Consider the following 25,662-nt stretch of genomic DNA (forward strand, 5'->3'; position numbering starts at 1 on the left):
CCATGCCCGAGGCAGGATTCGAACCTGCGACCGTAGCGGTCGCGCGGTTCCAGACTGTAGCGCCAGAACCGCTCGGCCACCAGCGGCCGGCAATTTGGAAGCAAACCATGGATAACGCAGCATTTCCTTAAATATCGGTGCTGATCATTGGTCATGCAGTATCGAGTGTGTTTTAATAACGTCTTCAAGAGAAGCAATTTCTCGTTCTCTTTCGATTAAATACGAACAATTTCGAAGACACGGACAAGCATACATTTTCAGTATCACTTTAAGCGTTTGGCCGTTGACTATGCAGCAGTTATGAATATTATATAATTCGTGATAATAAAAATTTGTAGACTGCCAAATAACATTGTAAATTTAATGAAAGTTCATCCGATTACATGTATTTTCCCATTACATCAGTTGTAATATAAATAGTAAAGAAAATGACTGTGTTAGAAATTAAAAAAAAAAAAAAAAAAGTGACGAGCGGGACCCGATCCGGCGACGCAGCGATTATGGGACTTAAACGCTAACAACTCGGCTGCCACCACTTTCTGGTAAAAATGGCCACTTCCTGCTAAAATTTGACGATATTTGGCGATCGAAACTATCTTGCGATTGTCTCAATAACGCTTGAGAAGTACGCGCTACTGCTTACACATTTTGTTGTCCTAATGGAGTACTACGAGTGTACGAAGTTTGCAGTAAATCCGCGTTCCAAACGTCGTGGGCTCCCCTTGTCAAATCGGTACTACACGTTGTGTGTCGGCAGGGTGAGTATCAACCGAAACACCGATGTAGTCCGTGCTGTGTGCTGTCGTCCTGTAGAACACGTGTAGATGGTAATTAAAACCAACGCCACAACTACGGAATACAGAAAAGGCGCATCTGTTACACGTGGTAGGTGAGTTGGTAGAGCGTCAGATCGTCGTACTACAGGTTCTAACAACCCTACCACAACAAAGGTCAAAAATTAATTATGATTGTAGTGTCGCTCACGCTGCAAAATATTGCATTTTCGGGCAACAACAAAGTTATATTATGTGGCAGGTGTCCTTAGAGCACAGTTAATAAAGTCATTTCTTGAAATAATGGATAAACTAGGCACTCATCTTTTCGTGTTTCCCGCGCTGGTCTCGTTGTGAACTCATGGCTCAATCGTCGAAAATCTAGGTAGTGATGATTCCAGGCTCGGATGCAAAGAGGCCTAGGTGTTATTCTGCGATATTCAAAAGTTTTATAGATGTGTTTCATAAACCATTCTTGCAGATTAAACTTTTGCAAATTAGGTCAATGGTGATGTAAAAAGTAATCAGCACTCCGAATATAAGTTACACTTCTTTTTTATTACTTTTGTTGCAACATCACTTCACAATATAAAACATACTTGAAAATATCTTCCTCACTGTTAAAGTTCACATTTCATAAACTGACTACAATTTGCGTCGTTTCAACATGACAACCAAAGCTTGACTCTCTAATAACCGCTTACGCGCCCAAAAAACCAGAGTTACAAGTACGTCAAAGATCATAGTGACAAAAGAAAGAATACACATAAGAATAATATCATTGCAATATATACATATCAACGTATCGAAATACCTTTACATTAATAAAATCAAATCTGAATGTTGTCACAGAAATATGTAACACAGTAGAATATTGCTGGTATCGAGAGGTTGAGGTGAGGTGCCGTAATGGTTACGTAATTCAAGTACCATTACAAGGTTGTGAGTTCTACACCCACCGACGGCGATTTTAACAGCTTATGCGTGAAATTGTTATAGGATGGTTTGAGGATTAAAGGGACCAAACTGCAGAGGTCATCGGTCCCTGAAATTGTTATATGGGAGAACATTTTCTGACATGTAAAAAGGACGTTTCGGAGTTTGTAGCAAACTTGTAGCGTATATTTTTAAAGGTAAAACCACACGTAGCTACACAAATGTACTCTATAGGTTCGCTACTTTCAACTAACAAAGCAGAGTGCCAAAAGTACTTTGCTACAAACTCCGAAACGTCCTTTTTACGTCAGAAAAATGTTATCCCATGTAACAATTTCACGCGTAAGCTGTTACAAAAAATGCCATCAGTGGGTTTCGAACTCGGAACCTTTAATACCACGACCTGACACTCTACGAACTCACCCACCTAAGATTTCGATATTTATACCTCACAGATGAGCTTTTGCTGCACTCCTTAGTACTGGTGTTAACTTTTAATTACCATTTACACATGTTCTACCGGACGACAGCACAGAGCACGGACTACATCGGTGTTTTGGTTAATACTTTATCGACATAACGTTTGGTAACGCTCTGAGTGTGTGACATCTGGAGGTTTGGGAGAGAGCCGCAGCTGCTACACTGATTAGCCAAATGTTATGAGCACCTCCTTCACCACAGCAATGTCAACGCATTTACCATAACATGCATTAACCGGAGGGAGGGAGGGAGAGAGGTGGAGGGGGGAGGGAGGGAGGGAGGGAGAGTATTTATGTCCACTCTAAAAAAAATCAAAAATAAAACTCGTTATTTATTGCTGACTTCTCTTAACAAGATACTTCTCAGAGACATACTGATGTGTAAGTAGAGTCCAGAACATGAAATAACACTCTTAACAATATCGACGCAACTTCAGTAACGTAGGCTACCAACGCGACGGAGGGTGGGAGGAGTACTTTATGTCCACCGAAAAAAAGATAATTTTTAAAATGCAAATTTCATTACTAGACGTTTACTTTAACTCACAACATAATGTTTAAAGAGATACTGACGTGTAAGTGAAGTCCTGAACCTGAAAATACTGAATACGACATTCACTGGGGAAGTGACATCATATCCTAAGACTTCAATTTTTTGTTAACATTAACTAAAAATTTTAAACAAATTATGGAATCTGGTAGAAGAATTCATTAAAAACAATACGTACTTTTTTTCAAAATTTTAAAATATAAAGTAACTTGGTATTGCGAGGGTTTTAGAGTTTCGACCGCAAACTGCAGCGATTCTGTGTGTCACGGATTCCTCAATTCCTTGGTAGGTTCCTGGAACTACGTGGCACTAGATGTCAACGCACACGTCACTCTATTTCCCCAAATTACGAGCCGGTAGTCTGGAGCCAAAGCGCTGGCGCCCGTAAGCGTCCCATATGTGTTCTATAGCGTTCGGCTCAAGCGAATTTGGTGGCCAAGACATCAACATCAGTCGTGCTCTTGAAACTACAACAACACGATTGTGCCCTCGGGCCACGGACAGTTCTCCAGCTGAAAGAAGCCACTGCTTCGGGAATGTCATTAACCACGCAGGTGGTCCGCAATAATGCCCATGTAGTGCACAGCTGATACGGCGCCTTCAACTACTACTACCTGTAGCATGGAGGCCCAGGTGAATGTCCCTCAGAGCACAGTACTACCCCCACCGGCCTACTGCACGTTTGGAGCAGCCATCAGCCTGGTTGGCAGGGATAGGTCTAGTGGAACAGCAAACGTGATTCATCCGACCAGGCGACGACTCGTTTCCATCGATCCACAGTGCAATTATGACGATCCCGTGCTCACTGCAAACGTGAATGGCAATGTTCTTGAGTCAACAAGGGAGGACCTTTTACAGCAATGTGGACGGCGTGCTCCAGAACGCATACTTGCTCCATAATTGTACTGTGTCGTCAGATCTGCCACAGGTTGCCGCCTGTCCTGCTTTTCAGACCGTGTGCGTACAACACCTTGCTGCCTACTCGTGGTCTCTCCGCCCTTTAACCACTTTCCATACATGTCTCACCACAGTAGCACCTGAACAGCTATACGTGACTAACACGCGGTTACCTCCTCTGTCTCGAGGACCCACCTCGGTGTCGCTGTGGCACCCATATGACTCTCGTCCAAATCTTGTTGGACTGCCCAATTTTAGCCGCTCTGCGGCGGACTTTTAACCTTCCCAGCTCCCTACTCACGGTGTTGAGCAACAATGCCTCAACAGCAGATTCAGTTTTACGTTTTATTCGTGAGGTTTTTTTTATCATACCATCTCAGGGTGCGCGTCTGGCCTTGTCTCCGAGACCTCCACCCTCCCTCCACTTTCTCTCTCTGTCACCCTTTCTTTGCATTTGTGTTCGTCTTTCCCCTACCTGTGTTCATCTCGCCTTGTGCTTTTGCGGTGGACATTTTAGTGTGTTGCAGAGTGGCTGTCTCAACCTCTTCTATTCTTGTGGTCAGCCAGCCAGTCCATCTGCTCTATGGTTTTAATACCTTAGTCTATTTTTCCTTGTGGTGTTCGTTTTCCCCCTCTTTTGTTCGTTTCTTCCGTTTTCTCTTTCGGTGTGGTTCCCCATTCTTTTTGCCCCTTTTACTTTTCCAAACGTAATTTAGGTGTTGTTTTACCTTAAGCCTTGTTTGCATCAGGAAAACGGGACTCATGACCCTGTAATTTGAACTCTTTATACCCCAAACCAGCCAACCAAGCTTCTCCTCTTGCACAGTTTCCTACCCGCGTCATCTGTCCACAACGCAATCAGGCGGTTATCCATTCCCGCAGTGGGCACGTCGGGCTTGGTGGTCTAGCGGTAAAGCGCCTGGGAACCGTGAGGTCCCACGATCGAATCCCGGTCGGACCAAGGATTTTTCACACCTAGTCTTCACCTATAAACGATTGAGGAGTCGCCAGAAACGTCGCGTGTTTCGGATTCCAGGTTAAACTGTAGATCCGCTTTCCCCGGTTGGTTAACTGAGGTAGATTAGGGACAGGCAAGTCGCCGAAGGGGCGTCCAATAAAAAGACCTGTACCAGGCCACACCTCGTGGTCATAATGTTTTGGTTCATTTGATCTAACAAAACATGTTCTCGCTGCCCAGTTTCAGGCTTTCTTTATCTCGCGACTGCAGCCGAATGTTCGGTTGACGTCACTGTGGTGCGCGCAAAATTGAAGGGCTACTCCCCATGCTGACAACTCTTCTTTCCGTAAGTGTCAATGAGCCCAATGCCTTACATAGTTTGAAACACCCATTCAAGCATTGTTGACAGACTGTGCGGAGATCACAATCCACACTGCCCATTTCACGACCAAAGACACAGCGTGTTGTATTCCATTTACACTGGGAATGCGATAGCAGTTTTGCCCTGTAGACAGGTTTGTTGTACACAGCAATTTCCAAGTCTATTGAGAAACAGGTTTCTGAGATCATATACACTCCTGGAAATTGAAATAAGAACACCGTGAATTCATTGTCCCAGGAAGGTGAAACTTTATTGACACATTCCTGGGGTCAGATACATCACATGATCACACTGACAGAACCACAGGCACATAGACACAGGCAACAGAGCATGCACAATGTCGGCACTAGTACAGTGTATATCCACCTTTCGCAGCAATGCAGGCTGCTATTCTCCCATGGAGACGATCGTAGAGATGCTGGATGTAGTCCTGTGGAACGGCTTGCCATGCCATTTCCACCTGGCGCCTCAGTTGGACCAGCGTTCGTGCTGGACGTGCAGACCGCGTGAGACGACGCTTCATCCAGTCCCAAACATGCTCAATGGGGGACAGATCCGGAGATCTTGCTGGCCAGGGTAGTTGACTTACAACTTCTAGAGCACGTTGGGTGGCACGGGATACATGCGGACGTGCATTGTCCTGTTGGAACAGCAAGTTCCCTTGCCGGTCTAGGAATGGTAGAACGATGGGTGCGATGACGGTTTGGATGTACCGTGCACTATTCAGTGTCCCCTCGACGATCACCAGTGGTGTACGGCCAGTTTAGGAGATCGCTCCCCACACCATGATGCCGGGTGTTGGCCCTGTGTGCCTCGGTCGTATGCAGTCCTGATTGAGGCGCTCACCTGCAGGGCGCCAAACACGCATACGACCATCATTGGCACCAAGGCAGAAGCGACTCTCATCGCTGAAGACGACACGTCTCCATTCGTCCCTCCATTCACGCCTGTCGCGACACCACTGGAGGCGGGCTGCACGATGTTGGGGCGTGAGCGGAAGACGGCCTAACGGTGTGCGGGACCGTAGCCCAGCTTCATGGAGACGGTTGCGAATGGTCCTCGCCGATACCCCAGGAGCAACAGTGTCCCTAATTTGCTGGGAAGTGGCGGTGCGGTCCCCTACGGCACTGCGTAGGATCCTACGGTCTTGGCGTGCATCCGTGCGTCGCTGCGGTCCGGTCCCAGGTCGACGGGCACGTGCACCTTCCGTCGACCACTGGCGACAACATCGATGTACTGTGGAGACCTCACGCCCCACGTGTTGAGCAATTCGGCGGTACGTCCACCCGGCCTCCCGCATGCCCACTATACGCCCTCGCTCAAAGTCCGTCAACCGCACATACGGTTCACGTCCACGCTGTCGCGGCATGCTACCAGTGTTAAAGACTGCGATGGAGCTCCGTATGCCACGGCAAACTGGCTGACACTGACGGCGGCGGTGCACAAATGCTGCGCAGCTAGCGCCATTCGACGGCCAACAGTCCAACACCGCGGTTCCTGGTATGTCCGCTGTGCCGTACGTGTGATCATTGCTTGTACAGCCCTCTCGCAGTGTCCGGAGCAAGTATGGTGGGTCTGACACACCGGTGTCAATGTGTTCTTTTTTCCATTTCCAGGAGTGTATATACTAACTGGAAGTCAAAAGTGTGGTGCAAAATGTTTTGGAGAATTTTATGTTCTCGGTGTGCCTAATTACTTTGAATTAATGCAGTGTCTCTAACAAGCTGTTAGTGCGTGCACGTAAGTTCGCCGAACACAATATTACTTAGCACCTTAAAAGAGTTCACTGATTGCCCTGGAGCGCTGCAGACGGAGTACAACTGGTACCCGGCCACCTCGCGGCCCTCCACCGCTGCATGTGCCAGTCAGTTGGATGGAATCAGGGATCTCACAACGACACAAAGGAGCTACCGTGTTCGTGAATGCACCTGCCAGATTTGTTGGCATATCAACACAGACTGTCCAACGGAGACGTAGGTTGCATCTTATCGAAGACAAAAGATTTCAAACCTAACAGTGAATCCAGGTCCATCTCAACAAGTTTCCAAGCGAACTGTGTGCAATGGTCATTTGGAGTCACATACCTCCCTGAAAGACCTACGTCGAAACAAGGCCCCGGGGGTACACAACAGTCACTTGGAGCTACTGACAGCCTTGGGAGGGCGAGCCTGACAAAACTCTACCATTTGGTAAGCAAGATGTACAAGACAGGCGAAATACCCTCAGACTTCAAGAAGAATATAATAATTCCAATCCCAAAGAAAGCAGGTGTTGACAGATGTGAAAATTACCGAACTATCAGTTTAATAAGCAACGGCTGCAAAATACTAACACGAATTCTTTAACGAATGCAAAAACTGGTAGAAGCCGACCTCGGGGAAGATCATTTTGGATTCCGTAGAAATGTTGGAACACGTGAGGCAATACTGACCCTACGACTTATCTTAGAGAATAGATTAAGGAAAGGCAAGCCTACATTTCTAGCATTTGTAGACTTAGAGAAAGCTTTTGACAATGTTGACTGGAATACTCTCTTTCAAATTCTGAAGGTGGCAGGGGTAAAATACAGGGAGCGAAAGGCTATTTACAAATTGCACAGAAACCAGATGGCAGTTACAAGAGTCGAGGGACATGAAAGGGAAGCAGTGGTTGGGAAGGGAGTGAGACAAGGTTGTAGCCTCTCCCCGATGTTATTCAATCTGTATATTGAGCAAGCAGTAAGGGAAACAAAAGAAAACTTCGGAGTAGGAATTAAAATCCATGGAGAAGAAATAAAAATTTTGAGGTTCGCCGATGACATTGTAATTCTGTCAGAGACAGCAAACGACTTGCAAGAACAGTTGAACTGAATGGACAGTGTCTTGAAAGGTGAATATAAGGTGAACATCAACAAACGCAAAACGAGGATAATGGAATGTAGTCTAATTAAGTCGGGTGATGCTGAGGGAATTAGATTAGGAAATGAGACACTTAAAGCAGTAAAGGAGTTTTGCTATTTGGAGAGCAAAATAACTGATGATGGTCGAAGTAGAGAGGATATAAAATGTAGACTGGCAATGGCAAGGAAAGCGTTTCTGAAGAAGAGAAATTTGTTAACATCGAGTATAGATTTAAGTGTCAGGAAGTCGTTTCTGAAAGTATTTGTACGGAGTGTAGCCATTTATGGAAGTGAAACATGGACTATAGCTAGTTTAGACAAGAAGAGAATCGAAGATTTTGAAATGTGTTACAGAAGAATGCTGAAGATTAGGTGGCTAGATCGCGTAACTAATGAGGAGGTACTGAATAGAATGGGGGAGAAGAGAAATGTGTGGCACAACTTGACCAGAAGAAGGGATCGGTTGGTAGGACACATTCTGAGGCATCAAGGGATCACCAATTTAGTATTGCAGGGAAGCGTGGAGGGTAAAAATCGTAGAGGGAGACCAAGAGATGAATAGACTAAACAGATTCAGAAGGATGTAGGCTGCAGTACGTACTGGGAGATGAAGTAGCTTGCACAGGATAGAGTAGCATGGAGAACTGCATCAAACCAGTCTCAGTAGTGAAGACCACAACAAAAACATCTTCCCTCGTAAAAAGCCATTGTCCAAAGCTAAACATAAAGCTGCATATTGTCAATGGGCCAAATAAAACACAGCAGCAGAAGTCGCTATTTTGGTCCATCTCAAATTACGCGAAGTGTTGAATACACATAAGGCCAAATGAATTGTTTGATCTGCAGTGTGTGAATATTGGAAGTTCAAGTCGGAGATGGTTCTGTGATGTTTGGCGGGAGGGGGGGGGGGAGGAAGTGGCATGTTACAACAAGGGCTTTGTGTAATGAATTAACAATGTAGCCAGCAATTCGCGTCAGTTCGGATCGTGTGCTGCAGTCGCAGCAGAGGGCGCGCATTGCCGCGAGATGGGGAGTGCTGTTCCGACGAGACGAAAAGCAGCGTACAGAAACGAAGCGGCTACTTCAACTTGTTGCCAGCACTGGAGCAGCCGTGGCCGCGGCTGGCAAGTCTTTGGAGCGTAACAGGGGCCACGAAGGGCGCGATGACCGAGCCGTTTGGGTGTCGCCTTGGCTGGCCGCGTGAGGAATCCGCACCGACGCGAAGCGGGCTACCTGCGCAGCGGCGCTCAGCGCCGACCCGCGACTGCCGGCGAGCCACAACCAACCAGGCATCCTCTGCCCGCTTTCGGCTCGCCGGTTGGCGACACGCAGCACGCCCTTGCAATCTTTCTCAATTTTACAGAAAGTAACCAGTAAAAAAATTATTTTCACGTTACTTATAGGTTTATATGTCAGTTTCACGGTGAAGTGCCCACCACCTCGCTAATGGTCATACTTACTGTGATATTCCGATTTAAGTAAGGCTCTATTCGAAACTAGAAAAAGGTGCAATGAAAAATAGGGCCGCAATGATTTTGCGTTTGGTGCTTATTAACCATATGTTGCTGCGAATCAAGTTTAGCTAAGATACTGAATTTTTCCTCAGACTTAGGACGAGGTCTTTATCTATAGCCAGTCTCGAGAAAATAACCTAATGTAGCACGCTCACTTCAGACCTCACGTGAGAGAATGAAATATTCATAAATCTCTCATATATCCTAAACTATTCGAGCTATCGATAGTAGATTTTGGCAAGTGATAGCAAGCAGTGAGGAGAATATTTTTCTACAAGACTAACATACGAAACTTTCCTATCTACGGCGATATAGGAGAAACTATCGCTTTTATTTTTTCAACCCAGTAATGTAATGTTAAGAAAATTTGTTAGTATGAAAATAAACTTGATCTCTTATGTTACTGCAAACCGAAGCAACGAGGTTTTACACAAGATACAGACCTCTCTGGTTGCCAATTGCTTATTTAATATGACAATATTTCAGAGTTAGGTTGCAATAGCTACTGGCAGGCGAGTTTGTCGAAATTATACTGTTTTTGTCAAAAGAGGCAAAATTAAACCTGTCAACAAGAGAAATGCAGCCATTACTCGTAACTGATGATTCTCCTTCAAATGATAAACTGTTAACAACTCAGACAAAAATAACTCGACAATTCTGTTGCAGTTTTGGCAGAATCCCGTAGCCCATCATATGGAATAGAAACTTACCAAAGGATTTTCTCCCTGTTCTTCACCTGAGAAGTACGAAAACAATTTGCAGCAAATAGTGCACTATCTTTGTGTTCCAATCCCCATTGAGAGTCACGTGGTGATCTTCACCTTAATTGTCTTTTGAGGTGTGAAAGATGGATTATATAAAATTATAATCTATTTTAACCTTAATCGGTAGTTTCAAGGTATTCATAAAGTAATGATAGATAGAACAACGCAGCAAAATGCTGCAGAGTAGAACTGACCTCAATAAAATTATTTCGTAACTCTGACTTTGATGACTTGCAGAACCCTGCCAACTGTTCGTCAAAGTCAATATCATTGATGATTTAGAGGATATTTGTGGTAAGAAGATACAGCCCCTCACTCTGCCCAGGATTGAAACGGAAAGATGCTGTACTTTTCCATGTGTCAAATATAATGGGGGTGTAGAAAGAAAACCTTTTGGTATGTTTCAGTCCCAGCTCTTCGTTATTAAAGATACACAGGGTTCCATGATTCCCCTGAAATTGCAACAGAATTGGAGATTAACTGAACTGTAGACCGTTTCTTATTTGAAGACACATACTCAATTGTTTCTCTTGTTGACAGGTTTAATTTGGCTTTTCTTGCAAAAACAAGGTATAAATTACACAAACTCACGTTGCAACAGCTATTGCGACAGAATGTTAAAACAGAATGCCTTATTAAACAAGCAATAGGGGACCAGAGTTCAATACCTTATGGAAGACCTAGTTGTGTCGGTTTTGCTGGAACATAAGAGAAGTGGAGACAGAGACCTCCCAATTCTAAAGAAAAATTCAAAATCTTAGCTACATTTGATTTAGAGCAACATATGGTGTAACGAGTACCAAACGCAGAATCATAGCAACCCATATTTTCCATTGCAAACTTTTTTTTAATTTCGCAGAGCATCTTAATTAAATTGGAATATCACAATAAGTATGACCATCAGCGAGATGGCCACTTCACCATAAAGCTGACATAAAAAGGTATAAAATCATGGGAAAAGGTACTAGCAGGATAAAAATCGTTCTCTGCGTGGCAATCTCAGATGTGTTGACACAGGTTTTACTAATAGACTGATTCAAGAGGACGGTTCGTGTATACAATAATTATATTTTTTATTACCGCTACGCCACACAGTTGTCCGGCTGTAGATACTCAGTGCTACTTGTGCGAAGTCGAGACAAGACGCTAGTTAGTTTCAATTTTGCATACATAGAAACTCTAAGGAGGCAAGTAACTTTCATTTTAAATATTGTACGATTTTCAAATGTAAATGACAGCAAATAAAATAAACAAAAATACACAGAAAATATCAGCTGCTTTGGAAGGAGGAGTTGCCTGCATTGTGCAATCAGGACGTCAACCACAATGTGGTCTAAGGTATACGAAGTCACCTTTAACGGGGAGACAGGGAGAAAGTCTCCTAGGATGGTTAGCACAGGCAATTTTGCAACCGAGAGGAAAAGTAGTTGGCTTCATAGGACGGAGAGAAGTTTTTCACTTTGTAGGAAGTGAATAAGGGTGCTAATACTTGAAAGATTCAGTTTAAGAACACTTTATTTTCCAATAATTCAACCGTATTACAGTTCCTTATAGCTTTGCGAAACAATGAGTACACCCGTCTTGTCTTTCCAGCAACTTCCTGTTCCTGATTCCTACTTTACGCTATCATTTATACACTGAGGTGACAAAGGTCGTGGGATAGCGGTATGACCGAGCGAGGTGGCGCAGTGGTTAGCACAGTGGACTCGCATTCGGGGGTTTTCCGTGATTTCCCTATATCGCTCCAGGCAAATGCCGGGATGGTTCCTTTGAAAGGGCACGGCCGACTTCCTTCCCCGCCCTTCCCTAATCCGATGAGACCGATGACCTCGCTGTCTGGTCTGCTTCCCCAAACAATCCAATCCAATAGCGGTATGCACAGATACAAGTGGCGGTAGTATAGCTTACGCAATGTATAAAAGGGCGCTGCATTGGCGGAGCTATCATCTGTACTCAGGTGATTATGGCCGCCTGACGGGAAACAACCGACTTGGAACGCAGAATGATACTCGGAGCTAGACGCACACGATATTTCATTTCGTAAATGGTTATGGAATTAAATATTCAGAGGTCGTCAGCGTCAACAGTGTGCCGTACTTCAGGCGCTAACTCTAACCGTGGACTACGCAATGGCCGGGGGCAGTTGCGTAGAGTTGTCAGTGCTAACAGACAAACAACACTGCGAGAAACAGAAATCAATGTGTGACGTACGATGAACGTATCCTTTAGGACAATGAGGGGGAAATTTGGCGTTAATGGGTTATAGCAGCAGACGACTAACAGCACGACATCGCCTGCGGCGCCTCTCCTGGGCTCGTGACCACATCGGTTGGATCCTAGACGAGTGGAGAACCGTGGGCTGGACAGATGAGTCCCAACTGTCAACTGGTAAGAGCTGACGGCAGGGTTCGAGTGTGGCGCAGAGTCCAAAAAGCCGTGGATCCAGCTGTCGACAAAGCACTGTGCTAGTTGGTGGTGCCTCAGTAATAGTTTGGCCGTGTCTACACGGAAGGGACTCAGTCCTCTGGTCCAGCTGAACCGATCATTCTCTAGAAGTGGTTATACTCGGCTACTTGGAGGTCATCTGCAGCCATTGCCAAAGAGCGATGGAATTTTTATGGATGACAATGCGCCATGTCAGCGGTCGGAAGAATATTCTGCACAATTCGAGCGAATGAATTTTGCAACCAGGTCGTGCGACATGAATCCCACCAAACAAAATCGAGACGTCAGGTCGCGCACAAAATCCTACACCTGCAACACTTTCGGAATTATGGACGGCTATAGAGTCACCACGGCTCAATATTTTTGCTGGAGACTTCCGACGACCTGTTAAGTGGCTCTGAGCACTATGGGACTTAACTTCTTGGTCATCAGTCCCCTAGAACTTAGAACTACTTAAACCTAACTAACCTAAGGACATCGCACACATCCATGCCCGAGGCAGGATTCGAACCTGCGATCGTAGCGGTCGCGCGGTTCCAGACTGTAACGCCTAGAACCGCTCGGCCACACCGGCCGGCACTTCTTAAGTCCACGTCAAGTCCAGTTGCTGCACTACGCAGGGCAAAGCAAGGCCCTACACGATATTAGGAGGCACCTCAGCGCATTCTGACACAGAAAATATCAACTATTGGTCATTGCTAAGAGATAAACTCTACGGAGACTCTTCTGTTCTAACAGGCTTAAAGCTGAAGGTGATAACTGTTGCTGTCCTCCCTAGAATGTGTACGAACTTGGAGTAGATTTTACTGCATCAGCATGAAAGATTTTTTTTTTTTTTTTTGTGGTTTAAGGGCGCACAACTACAATGGTCATTAGCGCCCAGGCTAAGTTAGGAATGCACTGCGAGGCACAAGGTTAAAACAGCAACTAAAAGGGACAACACTATAAAAGACATTAACAGGCAAAGGATTAAAAAAAAAACAGCATAATCAAATGTATTTAGACAGGTTTGTCAAGTGGATAAAACGAAACGAAGAACGCGAGCAGCTGCTCCTGGGTCATCCGCTAAAATGTCATCCAGAGTACATGGCAGGCCAAGATCAACGCGCAGTGTATTAAAATTCGGACAGGACGTTAAAATGTGGCGTACCGTCAGCAACTGGCCACATGGGCAGAATGTCACTCTACGCTGACTTCTCGCGATGATTCGGCTGTTGTACTGCTCATAGCTGCTTCCAGGTAATCACTCTCTTGGCCCCCTACATCGGCCTTTTTATACACTGTATTTTCAGGAGCTTTTGTGTGAGTTTATAAAAGGGGTGTTTTCCTCATACTCTACCGAAGGTCTTCTTTAACATTTTTCTGAAACATTCTGACTATCCAGAATGAAATTTTCACTCTGCAGCGGAGTGTACGCTGATACGAAAGGCAAGGGGCCCGAGTTCGAGTCTCGGCCCGACACACACTTTTAATCTGCCAGAAATTTTCATTCTGACTATTTCTTACGCTAGTAAAATTCGATGGCCACGATACTGTGAAACAGCTCCATTATCACGTAAGGTCTGTTGGAAATTAAAATTTCCTTCCAGGCACAAATCCAAACATATTCGTTCGGTGAGCTCACAGAGTTGCAAATCCATTAGAGCTAGAACGACGCGGGCTACGGGACGTGAATCGGCGCCGTCATTTGTCCGCCGGCCGGCTGTGTTCAGGTGGGAATGCGGAAAAGCAGGGCACGACTGTGCGCTCGGACTCCACCGAGACCCAGATCCCCCCCGGCGACCGCCTTCGCCGATTAATGTGGGGAGGCCCGCAGCGCTACACCTACGAGGTGGTACCCAAAAAATAATCGGAATTATTTTTTAAAAGCTATACGTTTTGAATTTTTTTGGAAAACTATCTTATCCCCTTCAAATACTCTCCATTACAACTAATACATTTGTCCCATCGGTGCATCCACTGATCAAAACATTTTTTGCAGTCATCTTTAGAAAAGGCTGACAGTTTATTGAAGGCAACTATTTACTGTCACAAGAATTTATTTTATTAATATTGTGTTTTTAACTTTTCCTGCAATATAAGAGAAACAGAAAAATTATACTTACACTTCTCGAAAAAGATTTTTAACTTGATTCGTCGTTGTAAAACTACGATTTACTACTTTGTGAAAGTATGCAGAAATTTATAGATTTTCACTAATTTCTGGGGTCTTTTCTCTCCTAAATTATTTCTTAATTTTGACCAAACAAGGCTGTTAAGTGGAGAAGATTCTCTCAATGGATGCAGTGCTAGCAGCGCAAGAAAAAACATAATAAAGTAGTTGCAAGAATGCGGAATTTAAATTGAATTATTTACTTGAAAAAAATAAAAAACAATGAAACCCATAAAAACTCAGTTTTACCCCTTTTTTTTGTTTGCCAAAAATGTAGTGCTTTTTATTTGTCGTATTTGTTTCGGTTACATTCTAACAGGTGTATCTCTTTAAAAGACAATTCGTGTGGAACGTTTTATTCGACTGAAATTACGCTACAAGTTTACGAGTTCAGGTATACACTGGTGGCAGGAGCTGTGCACAGACGAGGCGGCTTCCACAGGAAAGGATGGAGAGCTGTGTCAAACCAGTCTTCGGACTGACCCCAACATGAGGAACATGGTTACTGTGAGGGGCTTAGCGAGGCTGCGGTCCGGTTTTGAATGCCTCAGAACACGCGACTGGGCAACTGCGGTGACGACTCTTGTTAGGGTTTGGAGGGGTAGACACAACAAAATATCTTTTGACAGAGGAAGAAAGAGGCCATTGTACAAAAAGCACAGCAAGGCGGCATGGCTGAATGTCATTTTATCAATTCCTGACTGAATCTGCCATAAATTATTATTTATGGCTGGATAAAGATAGGCTCTCAAAGTCATACAATGAATTTTCTGCCTGTCCCAAAGTACACCTGTTACCAGACGTATTTAAAAATACAATCAGTACTTTATTGCAATTCAACCCCAAAAGTTGTTTCAGTATACAGAAAAAGGGTTTTGCAAGTTAAGAGTGCCTCTTACGAGGGGGCGTTCGATAAATGATGCAACACTTTTTTTCTCCGTCATTTTAAATTGAAAAAATGCGTAATTTGTTCTGGGACTAAGTGGAAAATTCCTGCTTCAATCCACACCGTTTCATAAAATTGCGACACGTAGCGGAGCTATACGTAAACTTCAAACCGGCGTTTGTAACGAGAGTGGGTTCCGAGAGAGCTATCACTCACATTCTCTTGGCCGAAAACTAGAGCATCCTAGATAGTCATAAGCGTTTGGAGAAGGTCTACAGAGACCTGGCAGTGAACACAAGCACGATGAGTCGTTGCGCCGGACGGTCGCACACAGCTGTGACTCCTGCAATGTTGGAACGTGCGGACACTCTCATTCGAGGTGATCGACTGGTCACAATCAAACACATCGCTGCACAACTGGACGTCTCTGTTGGTAGTGCTGACACACTCGTCCACCAGCTGGGGAGCTCAAAGATGTGCGCCTGCTTTTTTCCTCGCCGCCTAACACACGACCATAAAGGGCAACGAAAGACCATCTGGCATAATGAATGTGCGAAGCAGTATTTGGATGATGGGGAGATTGTCGATGCAGGAAGAAGACGGCTCCGACGTCGACTAGAATGGCACCGTGCGGGCATACGCGCTCTCCCAGTAAGGCGGCGTAAAGCTGTCGCATTGAACGGAGATTATGTTGAAAAATTGGGTTTTGTAGGCGAAAGGGTGGGGAATAATTAGCGAAATTGGAATCCCGAATAAAAACGTGTCGCACGTTCACTAAACGCCCGTGGTATAAAAAACTGGCACTTCGGCAGGCGTGTAGGGGTGTTAACTTGGGACCCCCACGTATGAGAGGCTATAGAAATGGAACAAAGAGATATATCGAGCTGGAACTTCGTACATACCCATCCAACACATCGTTGATAAAAAAAATTCATTGGATTCGGAAATGGCCGAGCTGGGTTCACGTCGAAAACTGGTCCACTTGGCGAGGAATGACGCTGATGTTAAGACCGGGCTAGCAGTTAATGTTTGGGCCACAAACCCTTGCAGCAGCCGCGCCGACAGCTGTGGCCGCCACAGCACACGATGCGGGGTGACGCTCTTTCTCCGCTCCAACCGCCCACGCCTTATCGATTATCGCCGGGATGTGGGGCGCAATAAATACGCAACGTCACGGGGAGAGACTGCGCACTCCAAAGCTGGAATGCTCGTTCCTAACCACAAGCACATGTAATAAAACTCGCCACGCGTCTTCTTAAGAAACACGTATGTATCCTGTCTAGTCAAAAGTTGTGCTGGGAATTTGGCTAAGTCTCGTTTGCCAAGAGACCACAAAATGTGTTAATATCTTATTCACATACTTTATAGCAGTTTCCATGATATTCAGTATGCTTGTAACTAGTTTTTACAGATTATGACGAAAGCTAATAGTGGACTATCGTCACTTCTGAAGATGGCAGTCAAGATGGCAAAATCGGTGAAGTGAATGTTTACAGTAATTAATGGCGATCTTGGCGTAATAAAATGTTGTACGAAAATTTGTAAGGTCAGACGCTTCCATCCGACAATTTGTCAGTTCTTAAAACAACAGTTCTTGGCTTTACAGAAAACTGCAGTTCCAGTGCCCGCCCTTGATCGGAAGTAACTACCAGGCGGCTTCCAACACACACGAATCCGAACTCCAGCGAAGAAATTTCGGAGGTTGTTGAGAGATACTGTCTCATAGTGAGTGGTCTCAGGTGGCTCGTTACAGAGACATAATGTAACTAGTATTTTCAGTTTGTTAACCCAGTTAACTTTGCTTCTGCGAAGGTACTTTCACAACAGCAAAGAAGCCTGCAACACTCAATCAGCAAAATGTATTACACAAAACACACAGTAATGGACAACCGTTATACAGATGCTAGTGTTATGTAGTTCTCCTCGATGCGGGAATAGCTCAGCACAATTCGTTGTACTGCTCTTCCACTACATTCAGTTAACCCATATACGAGGTGCATAATGGCCAACTGTCCATAGCGCCGTGTACGACTGTTAACGTTCAACAAACACTGACGGAGAAACAAATTCGAGACGAATCACGCATTACTGAATACAGGCTTCAGGGCAAATGGCAGGGCAAGTGAGCATTTCTGTTATAGAATGAGATTTTCACTCTGCAGCGGAGTGTGCGCTGATATGAAACTTCCTGGCAGATTAAAACTGTGTGCCCGACCGAGACCTCCCGAGTTCGAGCCTCGGTCGAGCACACAGTTTTAATCTGCCAGGAAGTTTCATATCAGCACACACTCCGCTGCAGAGTGAAAATCTCATTCTGGAAACATGCCCCAGACTGTGGCTAAGCCATGTCTCCGCAATATCCTTTCTTTCAGGAGTGCTAGTTCTGCATGGTTCGCAGGAGAGCTTCTGTAAAGTTTGGAAGGTAGGAGACGAGATACTGGCAGAAGTAAAGCTGTGAGTACCGGGCGTGAGTCGTGCTTCGGTAGCTCAGATGGTAGAGCACTTGCCCGCGAAAGGCAAAAGTCCCGAGTTCGGGCCTCGGTCGGGCACACAGTTTTAATCTGCCAGGAAGTTTCATTTCTGTTATAGCTTGAGTGAATGGAACAAGTTCGTCTACAAAAGGACTTACAAGATATACGGTCGACATTTGCACTGTTGTGCAGATGTTAGACTGCAATATAGATACAAAGATAAATGGGGGTAAGAAACCAAACGAAATGCTACTACTATGTAACGAATTGTATACATTTGAGTGGTGTCTGTTCTGCCGGACATCCCCTGTGCGGCTGGAAGTACCTTCCCTTTAGTTCCTCATTCTCTAGTTCATAAATAAAAATCTGTATAATGAGTCACCAGACACACCTAGTCTCTTATACAAATATACTAAACAAGTACCCCCTAAGCAACATCCGAATTTTAATAGGCACAGTTCGGATTCACATTGCAGTGCACCTCATGAAGTTGGTTAAAACGGAAGTGTAAAAAGGAAGGGGATAGGAACTGCTTGTTAACATTACAAATGTGTCTATCCAAATGGCTCATGATGATAAGTTGCTGTAACTGAATTTAACCACGATTACTTTGAAAAGGGAAAAGCTATTCCTTAAGTATAAATTCTGCAATGAAACGGCGAAAAAAAATCTCCTTTCTCGAAGATTTCCTTCGATTTATGTCTTCCCCTAAAGTGGAGAATTTTTTTTTTTTTTTTTTTGTGTCAAGTAATTCAAGTCGCTGAAGTGATCGTGACCGAGGCGATTTGTTATTTTGCAGACCTGCACTATTTTCGTAAACTTAAATAAGTTAGAAAGGCATTGGACTCGTTTACAAGGATGTGATTTTTCATTCGCCTGTCGCCCACAGCCTCGTACCTAGGTGTGTTTTGATATCCTACAGAAAAGAGCGACTTCAATGGCCATTTCACCATTTGCTGCCGTTGTAGTCATCAGGCCGAAACTGGTCTGACGCAGTTCTGCAGTCAATTTCGCGCAATTCTTTTCATTTCAGTATAACTTAGCAGTACTGCAACCTCCATCAATTTGAACTAATTGCTGAATTCAAGTTTTGGTCTGCCTCAATAATGTTTTCCCACCACATTTTCCTCCATTTCCAAATAGACGATTCCTTTTTGTCTACATCCACATCATACTCCGCAAGCCCCCAAACAGTATGTGGCGGAGGGTACTTCTCTCCCCCCTCCCCCATTTCCCTGTTCCACTCGCGAATGACGCGTGAGAATGACTGTCGGTAAACCTCTGTATTAACTCTAATTTCCCGAATTTTCGTGACGTGGTCATTTTGCGAAATGTATTTGTGAGGAAGTAGCCTAATATGTTGCCCGACTCTTCCTGGAAAGTGCTCTCTCGAAATTCAATAGTAAATCTCCCCGTGATGCACAACGCCTCTCTTGTAGCATCTGCCACTAGAGTTTGTCAACATCTCGGCAACGCTCTCCCGCTACTATTCGTTGGATCTTTTCTGTCTCTTCTATCAGTCCCACCTGGTAAAGATTCCAGATTGATGAACAATACTAAAGAATCGGACGAACAAGCGCTTTGTAAACAACTTCCTTCGTGAATGAGTTATATTTCCTTAATATTTCTCGTGCGAATCTCAGTCTGGCAGCTCATGTAACCTCGCAGACCGTGGAATAGAACCGACCCTTCCAATTCAGCGACTAGGATATACGGCACTGACATGTTTGCGGACATGTGAGGCGGCGCACCGCCATGTTGTATCCACATCCTCTCACCAACAGCCCAGGGTACTTTCTTCAACAACTCGGGTAGAAATCTTTGCACCGACCTCAAGTACAGGTGGTCAGGTAGAAGGTATGGCCTAATGAGAATGTCGCCTACAATGTCGCCCAGAGATTCACAACAAAACGTGACTCCACTACAGAGTGAGGGTCTTCCTCATTCCACACACGGCTGTTCCAGCTGTTCGACATACCATCACCATCAAGTGAGGCTTCGTCAATAAACAGCACGATCTGGAGGAAATCTGGTAGATCAGTCCACTGTTGGAGCAACCACTGCCACAATGCGACCGTCACTAACATTGCACGGACTCGTTGTGGGTGATACGTGTGTAGTACGTGCACCGCCCATTTCACGTGCAATGCGACGAGTACTTGTAGTGGGGTCCGCTGCAATACGTTCCAGCACTCCCTCTTCAGGATCTGGCGTGCAAGTGGTCCGTATGTTGCCAGGTCCCACGTTCCTTCTTTGCAATGAACGAATGTCCTGCATTCGTCGATCGAGTGAAATAGCTAGTCGTGACGTATGATGCCTGTTAGGAAATGGTTCGCTGTACAGCCTTTCAGCTGCGAGATCATTACAACGTACTTCACCGTGCACAACGCGCACGTCAGTGAGCACTGCGAAACTGTACCGGTACGCTACATCGCATTGTACTGTGCGTGTCTAGCATCGAGTAATGAATGGGTCTGTAGTCGATTCATAGCACGTTCTGTCACGGTACAACAGAGCCACCTTACGGACAAGTAAAGTAAACAAAACCTGCATCATGACTTACTAGTAATCAGGCCCGTCCTCCTTGTTTCCTTGCAGGAAATAAAAAATGTAAATGCAAATAAACAGCATAGTACGTGTAAACTTGTACGCATATTAGTTGTTAAATGAGCTGGAAAACAGTAATTTCAGGCAAAAAAGTAGCCAAGTTTACTTCCACATTTGCTTAACCCCAGGTTCTCTACCTCAAATTGTTCAATGGAGCATTCTCTATGTCCTGTCACATTTTTGCACGCTCTTACGGGAACACCCAGTATGTGGATACGGTTTGCAGAAGTGTTCCTAATATAGTTGGTAACACATATGTGACAAATTAAAACGACTTCCTTGATGCTGATGTTTTGCTCCATGACCATCGAAAATATGGTAAGCGATAAACTTTTTTTTCTTATTTATTTTGTTGGGGATTACAACGAGGGAAAGTTTCAAAAAGTTTGAAATTAAGCGTAACGTCTGTTGGAGGTTAAGTGCTCTCGTTCTCAAATATAGGTGGAATGTAGTCTGGACAATTTGCACTCCGCAAGTTATGCTGCCTCTAGAGGCACACACAGTTTGCAATTGCAACACTTAACTTATTGCTTAAATCTGTAACGTGCCATTATACCTCATAACGAGTAGATTAAAATAGCATTTGGAATTTTCATTGCAACTACACGAAATATTTTTACTGTCCCTGGAAGCTGTTAGATAGACGCTCTGCAACTGAGACCCGCTGATTAGTAGTACACATGTGGGGCAGTGGGAAAGACGGGGACAGTCCGCTTGCTATACAGGCACGCAGCCAGCGTTGAAGACGGGGCCGTAGTGCGAAGTCATATGGACAGCCGTCACGGCTGTTTGCGGGGGATACTGGGGGTGGGAGGAGTGGGGGGGGGGGCGGGAGGCGTGCGCCCAGAGTGCCTGTGGCTGACGGCTCCGCTCGAGAGGCAATAACCGCCGCTGCGGCCTCAATATTTGGACCCTCCACAACTCGCCGTCATATCCCCAGCAGCAACAAAAACAATAAGAGCTAACGACACCGGCATCTAATTACATCGGCCCACCTCCTCTCAGCTGTTCCCAGCCGGGCCGGCCACTAACCTGCGTGACGTCACTTTTCCTGTAATTTTTTTTTTGTCTCGAGCTATTAGTAACACTGACTGAACATCGTTTCAGTCTCGTTTTGGAGTCACACTTGTTTCTCTATCTAGTGATGGCGCCGAAAACCGAACCATGAAGTAATTATAGCGAAGCACTTAGTGTTTCGACTAAATTATGTTAAGCCCTCGAGCTGGATAGCAACGTATTGTGCTGCCGTAGTTCTGTCAAGAGGCTGCCCATTCATTCACTCGGTAATATACTAGCCGGCTTCTCATTATGATCTCTTATGCTCACGCATGCATAAAAACACACACACAAATGCGGGCGACGTTATCACTGGTTTTAGTTACTGAAGTCATAATGTTCGAGGGGCATCGAAGGAAGGGAGGAAGGAACGAAAATTAGGTTTAACGTCGCGTCAACATCGAGATCATTAGAGACGGAGCAGCACAACCTCAGATTGTGTCAAGGATGGGAAAGGAACTCGGCCGTGCCCTTTCAAAGGAACTATCCTAGCATTTGCCTGGATGGCTGAACACGGGTTTGAACCGGCGGCCTCCCGCATACGAGTCCAGTGTGCTAACCACTGCGCCGTCTCGCCCGGTAAGGGCCACCGAGACCACTTCCCAAGTATAGTAAGACAAACGCTGTCTAGGGCACTTTCGTTCTTTTACTGGGCAATTGGTTTCCACTCTCTTTTGTAATCTAGTCATACTCATTACTTGCTAGAAAGGAGGTACGACAGCACAAAGCTAGTCGTAAAGTCACAAAAAGACATACAGTCGCAGCATGAAAAACAAGCAACACGAAGCAAATCATATAGAATTATCACGAGGTGCAACTAGCCAGTTGGCAAACATTCAGTTAAAACTACTAGGGTTATGGAATTCGAAGTAATTTTAATCTTTAGTGTGTTCAGTCTTTACTTCAGAATGTTAACTAATTATAAAGGTGGCTTCTATTGAATGAAGATGTCGCAGTATATTGGCAGCCATGTGACAATATGTGTGTAACTTAATTTGTGGTTCAAATTATAGAATTTTGATAAATTTAACTGAATTTTTGCAAACTAACGACCTCCATTTCGCGGTAAATCGGTATGACTTGTATACGGCCACTATTCGCATTTTTATGTCTCTTTACGGCCACCTTTGTACTACCGTACCACATTTTTTCCTTCTTAGTAATTTTTGGACCTGAGGATTTAAAAAGAGCCGAAACCGGATATGGTCTGTCACTTCATTTCAAAAACCCTCGCACGGTTCCGAACAGTTCCGTAGCCTTCATTGAATCCTTAAAGAGTCACTGAATAAGGAATGTCTGTAGCACAAATCAGCTGTTTTACGTGGACCTGCCGATAACAACGCAAAGGACTGAGATAAGAGAAAGATGGAGGCCGCGAAACAGATCCCACCCTATCTTCCAATCTTTCACAGTCGATATCATCCAGTGCTGCGAATGAAATGTGCTGGAGGCGCATCACGTGTAAGCCACCTGTTTCCTCTTATTTGCAGGGGGCATGTTCTGCAACAGGTTTGGAAGTGTTCTGAATGAGGTCCTTGTATACAGCTAAGACGCGCTGCATGCACATTTGGATCTACCCAGACAGCAATTTGGTGTACGGGGTTTGAAACGAAAAAGAATCATTGATAATGCAACGAAACATCGAAGATACAGTGCATACTCGCACAAAAAATAGCGACTACGTATTTTTACTGGTACCATTGATGCTAGAATATGAACTGGGGTTGTAACCTCAAAATTTGTTTACTGCGTCAAATGTATGTTCTCCTCGCCTGTGTTATTAATTTTATCTCTGTGCTTAAGTCATACTGTGAGAGATTTCGGTATTATAAGATTCCACCATCAGAAACCTGCAAAGTACGCTATAAGTAACTGAGAATTCACCGTTATCAGTACATCTACCGTCCGCCAGGTGGCATATACTGTCATCGGACCAAAATCGACATCATCTTTCCAGCTGTACATTTTGTTTTTCCAGCAGAGTAGTTACGTGATGACCGTCGACTGCGAATCAGAAGACTTACTCAGTCCTCTATACAGGTTCCATCCACTCAAGATCATCTGCTACCTCCAGTGTGCCCTGACAAATGGAATATGTTGCACCACGAACACCCTGACCCAACACTAACAAACTAATACTGCACTAGTTCGAGGCTTCGGTATATGTTTAGAAAAATTTAATCCTTATGCGAGTTTACTTTGACCGCCAATAGCGATTCCTACAGATGAAGATTGATGGAGTTCATGAGGCTTGTTGGGTGTGTGTAACTTCACTGGAACTCTTCAGTTGGACATCGCGACACTCTGCGCCAAAAGAACGTGCAGGTGCAGCTTTTCGTCAAACTTCGATAGAGCTCGATTCATTGAGACGGACATGGGCACATCATTCCGACGGGCGGCATAGACAGTTAACTGTAGCGTGATGACTGCTGATAGAATGGTGAGATGGACTCAGAATAACAGCGTGGCAACAAGAGCAGGCACGAGTCCTTCCGGAAGGTCTACATCTACACCTACATCCATACCCCGCAAGCCACCTGACGGTGCGTGGCGGAGGGTACTTTGAGTACCTCTATCGGTTCTCCCTTCTATTCCAATCTGGTATTGTTCGTGGAAAGAAAGATTGTCGATATGCCTCTGTGTGGGTTCTAATCTCTCTGATTTTATCCTCATGGTCTCTTCGCGAGATATACGTAGGATATACTGCTTGACTCCTCGGTGAAGGTATGTTCTCGAAACTTCAACAAAAACCCGTACCGAGCTACTGAGCGCCTCTCCTGCAGAGTCTTCCACTGGAGTTTATCCATCAACTCCGAATTCGTTGGATCTTCTCTATCTCTTCTATCGACCCTATCTGGTACGGATCCCACACCGGTGAGCAGTATTCAAGCAGTGGGCGAACAAGTGTACTGTAACCTACTTCCTCTGTTTTCGGACTGCATTTCCTTAGGATTCTTCCAATGAATCTCAGTCTGGCATCTGCTTTACCGACGATTAATTTTATATAGTCATTCCATTTTAAATCACTCCTAATGCCTACTCCCAGATAATTTATGGAATTAACTGCTTCCAGTTGCTGACCTGCTATATTGTACCTAAATGATAAAGGATCTTTCATTCTGTGTATTCGCAGCACATTACACTTGTCTACATTGAGATTCAATTGCCATTCCCTGCACCATGCGTCAATTCGTTGCAGATCCTCCTGCATTCCAGTACAATTTTCCATTGTTACAACCTCTAGATATACTACAGCATGATCCGCAAAAAGCCTGAGTAAACTTCCGATGTTATCCACGAGGTCATTTATATATACTGTGAATAGCAACGGTCCTGCGACACTCCCCTCGGCACACCTGAAATCACTCTTACTTCGGAAGACTTCTCTCCATTGAGAACGACATGCTGCGTTCTGTTATCTAGGAACTCTTCAATCCAATCACACGATTGGTCTGATAGTCCGTATGCTCTTAGCTTGTTCATTAAACGACTGTGGGGAACTGTATCGAACGCCTTGCGGAAGTCAAGAAACACGGCATCTACCTGGGAACCCGTGTCTATGGCCCTTTGAGTCTCGTGGTCGAATAGCGTGAGTTGGGTTGCACACGATCGTCTTTTTCGAAACCCATGCTGATTCCTACAGAGCAGATTTCTAGTCTCCAGGAAAGTCATTATACTCGAACATAATATGTGTTCCAATGAGAATGTCACAGGATTGTTCGATTGGCTCTGAGGAATAAACGGATGTAAACAGCTGAAATCAGAGAGGAGGTTACGGGCAGTGTTATCACGAACCGTCGGAAAGCGATTACTGGAAGCAGGCTTCACATCTCGTCATGCGTCGTTCTAAACACTAACACACTTCAGAGACTTGTACGCCGTTGAGCCAGAGACAGCTGCGACACTGAGGGACT

General features: G+C 44.8%; 1 protein-coding gene across 1 annotated transcript in view; it reads right to left on the reverse strand.

Annotated features, from left to right (window-relative positions):
• The window catches only part of LOC126210290 (serine/threonine-protein kinase minibrain), a 468,525-nt gene that overhangs the window by 433,559 nt on the left and 9,304 nt on the right, over positions 1 to 25,662 (reverse strand). The window lies entirely within an intron of this gene.

Source organism: Schistocerca nitens, chromosome 10 (assembly GCF_023898315.1).
Source record: "Schistocerca nitens isolate TAMUIC-IGC-003100 chromosome 10, iqSchNite1.1, whole genome shotgun sequence".
Lineage (NCBI taxonomy): Eukaryota > Metazoa > Arthropoda > Insecta > Orthoptera > Acrididae > Schistocerca > Schistocerca nitens.